The following is a 9,809-nucleotide window of genomic DNA, read 5'->3' on the forward strand; positions in this document are numbered from 1 at the left end:
ATTACGAGGCTGAGAATCAACAATGCTATCTTTTTTTGATATCGTTATCTGGAGATTTTTAACAGAATATAAGGATGTTATATAAGCACGCATATTAAAAGAGCTATTTTTAGTCTGCTTTTTTTGTAACAAGTATCAGTTATTTTGCAAAAAATAGGCTATTGATACAGTGTTTACCAAATTAATGTTTACATTTCAGAGCAATAGATATAAAAACGTCTATGCAAAATTAATTACAGTTGTTAACAGTGGTTTGAAGATCAAAAAAATGCTTTAATTTAGTATTTTTTGCCTACATTTTTCATAATAGTCGATAAGCAAAACATCTTTAGGTAAAATATGCTTTTTTTTTCAATTTCTCTCTTTGTAGAAAATTATAATTTGCAAGGAAACAACTATTTATTCCAATTTCAAGAAACTAAAAATAGTTGTCAAAATATAACTAATCTTGCATTATTTTGAAGAAAAATTAACGATAAGGAAATTTTTTATCGTTTCAAGTTTAAATAATAATAGGCATCTCAATATTTTTTAACCAAAAACTTTAAATTAGCAAAGCAAATAATATGATAAAAAGATTTTATCGGGGTCTCCAACCCTCTGCAAAAATAATAATAGTATTTATTCAATATTTTTTTAGAGTGAATAAAGGAATAGCTTTAAAAGAGATCATTCGAATTCTAATATTTTTTTTAAAGAAAAATAATATTTACCTTTTACAGCAATAAAAGGAAGCAAGTATCGCTTATTTATTATATTGAAATATTGGGTAAGAACTTTATTATTACGTGTTCACTTTGCGAATTTTTTGAAAAAAATGTGTCCCAAAACCTAATTAAGATTACTACATTGAATTTTAAAAATGCATATTTTAAATATTTTACTTTAATTTGTTTTAGAGAGACCACACTGTTAGAAATTTCTCGCAAAAATGGTTAAATAACAATTTATTTAATGGTTATTTTACCATATTTAATCAACGCAGTCAAATAACCATAAATAAAATGGTATTCAAACTGTTAAGATTGAGAAAAAATCTGTTTTTCAATTGCTTTTACCTGATACTGTTAAACAATCAGAATTTTATCACACCCTCTAGAACCACCTGATGAAGCTCAGTTCCTAGCCGAGCAGGCTTATCTGTCAATCTCATGACCGGCAGAACTGGAGTTCGTGTCCTAGTGTTGACACCCCAATATTTCCTCCATTCCCTTCAACACATGAAGAATTTCCAGTGTCCGGCACTCTCCAATGCCCATTATCTTATAAAAAGCCGAGCTCCGAAGTCTAGTTAAATAACTATTTTTTTTACATTTTTGAAAAATGCTAGTTGTAAATGATTAAAAAAACAGTATAGTTTTGTATTCATGGCTTTATAACCATACTTTTTGTAAATGGTTTCAAAACCGTAAAAGAAAAAAAATTTTCTTTACCGTAAACTTTACGGTTAATCGGATAGACAGACAGCTGCCAGTTATTTTACTATAATTTTAGAACGAAAATTTTAACAGTGCATGAATTCAAATTTTGATATCTAAATTTTATAACAATAGCATATTTAAAATAAAACATAATTCAAATTTAAAAAATTTTTTGCTACTTTTTCCTGTGTGCTAATAGTAAAAAATTTTGAAATCTTAGAAGCGGAAATTTTTATATAAAGTAAACAAGTAATAAAGAAAGATATTCAGTTATGTAATTATTGATTTCAGTTATGTAATCATAGTTTTATTAAAATTTGTAAAATAAATTATTCTTTAAATAAATTATTTTCTCCCACTCATATCTGACACACACTAACAAACTTTTTAACATATATTTGACGTTATAACTGCAACACGAGTTTAGAATATGCAGGTAAAATATGCATCTAAGTATAAATATGCATATAAAAAAAGCTTTCACAATTGGAGCTGACTACCTTAATTTGCTATGTTAATCCTTCGTTTAAACTATTAATTATTATTAAACCATTTTTTGATAGTATCGTGAATTTTTATCATATTTTCTGTAATAAAATAATCACTCCAAATTTTACGTTTGTTAGAGTAATTAATTTTGCGTGGTAAAAAATTAAGTGTTGAAAATTCAGTGTGAAGATGATATACGTCTAAGTAGATATTTACAAAATGCTGAAGTTATATTTCTCGCAATTTAAACAATTTTGGAGAAAAAATTTTGTAAAAATATAAGTTTAGTTGTTTTCAAAGTGCTTGTTTAAAAAATTGCAATTTTTGAAAATTAGTAAAAAATTTCATGTTCCACTATAAAAAAAAATCCAGTTAAATTTACAGTTTTAAACCAGTAGCTGGGTTGGTTGGACAAAACCGTAAAATCAACGAAGTAAATCTGTACGCTCAATGTTTTTTTACAATACAAGAACAAGTTCTTTACGTAAAAACTACGAAGAAAATCGGTAATCAGACTGGTTTCTTGTCGTAACAATATATTTTTTTCAACAAAAATAAATCTGTTAGACTTCTGTAATATGGTGACAAGTTTTCTCAATTAAAGTTATGAAGTAAATCTGTATTTGCAGCACATCTGAATTCTGAATATTTTATATCGCTGGAATTTTGCATCGACCTGTCATCGCAAAAATTTAAACTTCAATTACTTCATTGAGATCTTCTCACTCTTAGAAACCGCAACTTAAGTGCTTTACTGTGAGTAAATAGTGATATCGTTATTTTGTTTCAACATTATATCAATTTTACAATAAAGTTGGATCACAATTTTATATTATGTTTAAAACCATAAAATAAGAGCGAAAATTTGAAAGTTAAAAAATAATCGTTAAAAGATTGGAGAAGAAGCAAAGTTATATTATGGAGCTCATAACTGCATGACAGAAACTGGACTTTTAACTGATGGTTTTAATCAGTTTTTTAATAATGTGAAAAATTCTTGGCCATAGGTGGCGCCACTGGTAAACAAACAATCGCACCCCCTCTGCCTAAACAGCATACGTCAACAACAACAATAATGTGAAAAACGGGGGAAAAAATGGTTTTGTCAACAAAAAGGATTTAAACCGTTAAGTGTACGGAGAAATCTAGAAAAAAAAAACAATGGGTAATATTTACATTGTAATAATTTTCGCTTGAGAAAACTATTGGTGAAAATGAAATATAGAGACTATTCTTGTATAATGAAAGATTTATAAAATGTTAAAACTCCATACCTTACTCCATGTATCCAACTTTTTGGAAAAAATTACTAAAAATATTATTTAACTTTTTTCTATAATGTAGTATTTTAAGTCATTTACTGTTATATAATAATTATAATAATATTAAATAGTTATAATAATTATAATAATATTGAATCATTATAATAATTATATCAATATTAAATAATTATAATATTAAATAATTATAATAGTTATAATAATATTAAATAATTATAATGATTATAAATTATTAAAATTTCTCTCTAAATTTCCCTCTTTTATGCATAATAAATTTCGCTCATTCTGAAATCCAAATTCTCCCAATGTTTAGAAAACGTTAAAATAATTCTTTGAGCCATCCAGTTTTTTTAAAAAAAATGGTAAAAAAAGGAAAAAGAAAAGGATTTTAAATATTTTCAGAAACATTTTAAGACATTTTCTGTTAAAAAGTAACAATAATTAATTATTGTTCATTATTTGAAATTTCAATCCAACATTCAAATTTCTAAGCATAATAAATTTCGCGTTAATTATCCAATATTTAAAATGTAATATTAAAGCGATTCTAGAATAATATTTTCAGAATGAAAGTTAAAACCATTATTTTTCCAATCCATTTAATATTATCGAAACAAATAAGTAAAAAGAAGTTTGCAAACGCATTCTATAACATTTTCTGTTCAAAAACTGTAATTATAGGTTATAAAATTTATTCTACATTTTAAATTTCTAACCACAATAAATGTCGAAGGATGTAACAAATGCTGAAATATCAAGTAAAACTCTGCATGCTACTTACGAAATGCTATTTAGTTAATGCTATTTAAGAAAATTAAAACTATACTTGCTCAATTTATTCAATATTATAAAAAACAAAAACATAAAAAAGTATAATACACATGATAGTATTGCATTTCATTAAAATTTTAAAATATTTGCTATAAAAAAATCAGTCAAAAAATTATATGATTACAAATAGAGATGAAGAAGAAAGCCTTGAACAGAAAGCTGTTTTCATTTTGACTTACAAAGTGCATCAAGTACACAAAGTAGAATATGTTGAAAATCCATCATGAAAAATTCTCTCATACTATTTACGAAATTTAAAACTATACTTACCCGATTTATTAAATTGTTAAGAAAGAAAATATGATTGATATGTTTGATTTTAAGTATTTTTAATAAAATTTAAAAATATTTACTGTTAAAAAATCAGTCAAAAAATTATACGGCTGAAAATAGAGGCATCTGTCAAAGAGGAAGAATGTCTTATTCAGGAAGTTGTTTTCTTTTTGACTTACAAAGTGCATCAAGAACTTTAAGTAAATACTCCGGTCACGATAAAAAGTAACAGTTAATATAAAAGGAAGGAAGAAGTAAAGACAACACAAATAGCATAATTTCTAAAGAAAACTTGAATGACACTAAAAATGTTAAAATACTCCAAGGAATTATAGTATTTACAGCCAATCGAGTTGTTTCGTTTTTTTAAAGAGTATTTTAAACTACAGACATGTCCAGAGTCCAAATCATATGTTATTTATAAACTTATTTTATTTTCAGATGAATTATTCTTGTAATAACTATGTGTAGCATGTAAAAATAAGACTTTTTATGTGCATATGTGAACATAAAAAGTATTTAGTAAAAAAATATAATTATTTATTCTTTGTTTATTACTGTTATTTTTTTTCAGTTGAATGTAATTTTCGATGTTGAAAAGAGGAAAATTGTATTCAAAATATTCTTTATTTTAAAGAATCTTATTTAACAAATTTAAAAGAACATTTTTTTGAAAGCTTTATATTTTTTTTAAAAAAATCTATCCACTTTTGCAGCAGCTAAATTATTATTCAAAGAAGTTTAGCTATAGATTATTTTCATTCAGAAACAAACATTGCTTGAACCTTAAAACCTTAAGTCCCAATTTATCTAAATATTTCCTCAAATTCCCTTTTTTCACTTTTTAATACTTTCTTTTTCTTGCATTTTTTTTAATTCTAAATTAAAAATTTGATAAATTTTTAATGATAATTATAAAGCTTTATTACAGATTTAATTTGAAATAAATGAACAAAATTTCTTATGTTTATTTATATAACAAATATACTTTGAATCCAACTCAATTCAAAATTAAATAGAATGTAGTTTCTTAATTCAGTGCGAAGATTAAAACATTTTCTTTTTTAGTGCATGCAGTTTTTACTATGAAGAATAGTGGGAAACAAAACAATTTTCAAATTTGGAGACATTGTCAAATGTACCAATTGAAACTCATAGAAATAAGAGTATAATTTTTTTTTATAATGACTTGCATTTGCACGGGATGTGAATTAGCAGACTGAAATGTTGTTTTCTGAAAACAACGGTTTTTAGTACTACGGACCGATTTTATCTTTTAATTTTCCTTTAAATTACGTGAAAATTTGATAGCATTTGTTTTTCATAGCATAATTTTTGTTTCCTGTTGAAATTTTCGTTGTTTCCAATGCCACTTGCCAATACCAGTAAGCCTGCTTGGTAAAACCAAGCGAATTTTAAAGCGGAGGGTACTTTTCTTTTTTTCAGTTGCACCAACTATGGCCAGGAATATGACTTCACCCACACACACACACGTCACTGTCCGCCACACACACACGTCTGAACCCATTCATACATCCATTCATTCGTTCATCCACAATTCACAGTTTTAACTTGAACCAGAGAACGATCATTCTCCAATTCTGTACCCCCAAAGGAATGATTGACTGTATCACAAACGGGTTGGTCGCTATGGCCTCCGGCCCCGCGCCAACCGACCAAAATCACCATAGTGATATTTTTCCTTCTCTTGTTGCTGAGGGTGGCAACGGATGACTGAGAGGGGGCCATGTGTTTTAAAATGTAACCAAGTAGTGTGTTTTTTTAGAAGGGAGATTTAAAAAACTATCTCCTATAATTGTATGATGTATAAATTGTGTTTTAACATTTTTAATAAAGTCTTATAACTGAAGCTTTTAAAAAGTGTTATAACTGTAAAAATATAGAGAACTTTGCGATCCGAAAGATTTAACGTTCACCCGTCAAACTCACAACCTCTAGGACATGGGTCCAACGCCCTACCAACAAGGCTATCCAGGCCTAGTTGAAATTTTTTAATGTTTTTATAGGTAATAATTGCTAGATGACTAGCTGACCTGTTAGCTGACGCGCAATCGAAATGAATTTCGTTTCGCATTTTAATACAAGTGACACTGCGTATACCGGTTCCTGGCGATTCCCTTGCCTCTTTTCTAATCTGCTTTTAATCATCATTTGAAATTCCTGAAGTTTTTATTGTGTTTATTATCTTCAAAATTCATTTTTTCGTTGCACACTAATCCAATTTCCTCAGTTTACAAGTATGATTACAATGTATGATTAGTAAATTTGGTTTGAGTTGTATTAACCACGTTTATTATTTTACAACTCACTTCCACAGTTTTTGTTTCATAGCCTTAGGTACATGAAACATAAGTACATTATTATGTTTATAATCAGGGGCCTGTTTAGAAGAAATTTGGGTCCGTTTACGGACCCTTCACAAAATATCTTTTCATAAAAACGGACCGTTCACAAAATAAGTTATCTTTTAATCGGACCCTTCACAGATTTACTTATCTTCATTAATGTTTTGTTAATCGAATAAACCCTTCCCTGGGGGGGGGGAGAAAGATGGTTTGAGACAAACGAAGTTTCCCTAAGTTTAAATTACAAATGCAGTATTCTGAGAAAATATTTCTACTTTTACAAACGTCGTGTGCACATTCTTATTAATATCAAATCATATTTTTTTTGTAAATAAGTAATTGATCAATTTATATTTATTCATTAAATTAATAATTAGAATGTTATGTAAATAAAAATTAATTTCTGACAATTTTTTAAATAAAATATTATAAATTTAAGAATTTTTTAAGTTTACTTAATGCGTAACACATTAAAAGTGATACATTACTAAGTTGCATTATTTAAAATACGTCAATTGAAATTATTAAAAGTGTCAGTGATTTTGTTTCCGTTATTAGTCTGAATATTCTATTTTGAGCAGTATAGGCTAAATATCAAATATTTGTATGTTGCATCCCTAATTTAGTAGCAGCAATTGTTGAGCAGAATCTTCTATCTATTTACAATTTACAAACTTTTTGAAATAGGTTTTAGCAATTTTTGCTACAGCAGGACCCTATTTTCACAAATTCACAAAAGCATTAACCTAGTTGAAAGAATGTGGCTTAACGCTTATTTTATATTCACAAATCATGAGTAGTTTTTTCACAATTTTACAAAAACAGGACCTTTTACAAAATCTCTGGACAGACCACTGATAATAAATATGTGTATAATAATGCCAAGGGTACCGACAGACAATCTTAAATCTCGTAAATATGCCACATAGTTTACCCATACCCTGAGAAAAATATGACGAAAAAAGTGGTTAAATATCAATTTGTTTAATTTATTTTACTATGTTTAATCAAAGCAGTTAAATAACCATAAATAAGATGGTATTCTAATTATTAACTGTGAGAAAACCGTTGATTAACTATCGTCGTCTAATACGGTTGAAACACTAGAATTTTATCTCCCCAACTAGACCTGCTAATGAAGACACTTAGTTCCTTGCAGAAAAGTACATATTATAGCCGAGACGGCTAATCTGTCAATTTCTTGACCATCAGAACAAGAGTTCTGGTCCCAGCGTTGACACCACAATATGTCCTCTTCATAAACTACAACCTAACACCAATACCTGACGAAAATCATAACTTCAATACCCAGTTAAATTTCTTTTGTGGTTTTGAAACCATGCTAGTTGTAAATGGTGTAAAAAAAAGTGTATAGTTTTGTATTCATGATTTTTTAACCATGCTAGCTTGCACCAGTTTCAAAATTGTAAGGGTAAAAAATATTCTCTACCGTAAACTTTACGGTTAATTAGGTTGACAGGCGACAGCCGGTTATTTTACCGTAATTTTAGAATGGAAATTCTAACAGCGTAGTCTATGTAACAAAGACAAAAACACTCCCATTCATCAATATTAACTCACATAAGTGAAAATGGATAAATGAAGCTAAATAAACTAAATCACTTAAAACAACTTTTTAGGAGGAAAAAAAATCATTCCTATATTGAAAGAAAATGTATTGACCTTCGCTCTGAATTAGAAAACGAATCTTCAAATGAAATAGAGCATGAGACGGAACTTCACGTAACTCTCTTGGATGCTTCTATGAGTTTCAAGTTTATTCTTCGTGATACTTAGTAACTTTATTCTTCCGAGTTCTTCTCTAGAATGGACATTTGAGAATAATTATGACACACCATTGAAAAAAACATAACTGAGAACAAGTAGCTTTTTTGACACCTCGTTTATTTCTCATATTGCGTGCTTGTTAAGTAAATGAAGTGTTAGTTTGGTGTTTTGATGGTCGCTGGTTTTCTTCTTTTTCGTTCCAGATCTTTGAATATGTCATTTTTCTTTCCCTTTTTAATTAAAACATTAGGAAAACATTCTCGTGGTGTGACAATTCAATCTCGTAAAAAACGCATGACTCGTCGGAACAGCGGGTATTACTAAATTTTACCCAAAATAATTGAATATGTATTGGATTTCATTTCATTTTATCAGTAGTAACAGTAGTTATGAGTGGTTGCTTTCAACTTTTGAGAGCATCGTCGATGTAGTTTTGAATTGCTTAAAAGGCAGAATAACTAACTTTGCCGTCTGAATTCTGCTACCAACCTCCTTATGTTGAGCCTGAAAGCAATAAGATTATACAGATATGTTTGCAACAATATTCTACAAATTCCTCCTGACTTTTCGATTTAAATTAAAAATCGTTTAAAACAAGACTATATATTCCTTTGAAAAGCACGCAGAATGTTGATTGATTTTATTTTATATTATAACCGTCATTGAACAACCGACCCAATTTTATGGGTTTACGACTACTAATGTTCAACTCCGTAGCCTTGTAATTTTTAGCACAATCCAGAAGACAAGGGAACTCTTGGATCGAGTATTAGGAGAAATTTGCCTTCGTGGAGGATTTTTTGATAGTATTAACCCGCATTTGCGTTACATGGAGAGGAAGACAACCAGAATCTCCCACGGTTAGCCTGACGGCAAGGGGGCTCTAACTCGTGATCCGTCTACCACTACAAATTTTCACGTCGACACTGTGGTCAGTGCAAGCCGGATGTGGAATTCGTATCGACTGGGATTCGAACCCGGTTCGCTGCATTGAAAGGCGCTATATTCCCTGAACCATCACGACTACCTTTTGATTGATGAAATAGATTATGTGAATTTTATTCTATATANAAACTAATATATAATATATATATATATATATTTATTTATTTATTTATTTATTTATTTAGATTGCTCAAGGCATTAGTTAATAGTGTATTCTTATAAATCAGGAACGCATCGCAGAAAACAAGAGAACTGTCGAGTCACTGTACAAACAGCCAACCTCGACATCTTGAGAAAGATTTTAAGTAAAAAATTCTCCAATTTCGATAACAATAGTTTTAAACCCCTCACGCTTAGTCACGCTAGCAGCGTATAAATTAGGCCCATATTGGGCTAATATTCATGAATATTAATTT

The 9,809-nt window shown here is 28.6% G+C and overlaps 1 protein-coding gene across 1 annotated transcript in view; it reads right to left on the minus strand.

The window, feature by feature from the left end:
* LOC107449062 (peroxidase) overlaps positions 1 to 4,481 on the minus strand; it is a 76,080-nt gene extending 71,599 nt beyond the window's left edge. The window contains exon 1 of the mRNA XM_071184529.1: positions 4,375 to 4,481. The gene's annotated coding sequence lies outside the window, so the exon portion shown is untranslated. The remainder of the gene's footprint in view (positions 1 to 4,374) is intronic.
* Between the last annotated feature and the right edge of the window lie 5,328 nt (positions 4,482 to 9,809).

This window comes from Parasteatoda tepidariorum, chromosome 8 (assembly GCF_043381705.1).
Source record: "Parasteatoda tepidariorum isolate YZ-2023 chromosome 8, CAS_Ptep_4.0, whole genome shotgun sequence".
NCBI lineage: Eukaryota > Metazoa > Arthropoda > Arachnida > Araneae > Theridiidae > Parasteatoda > Parasteatoda tepidariorum.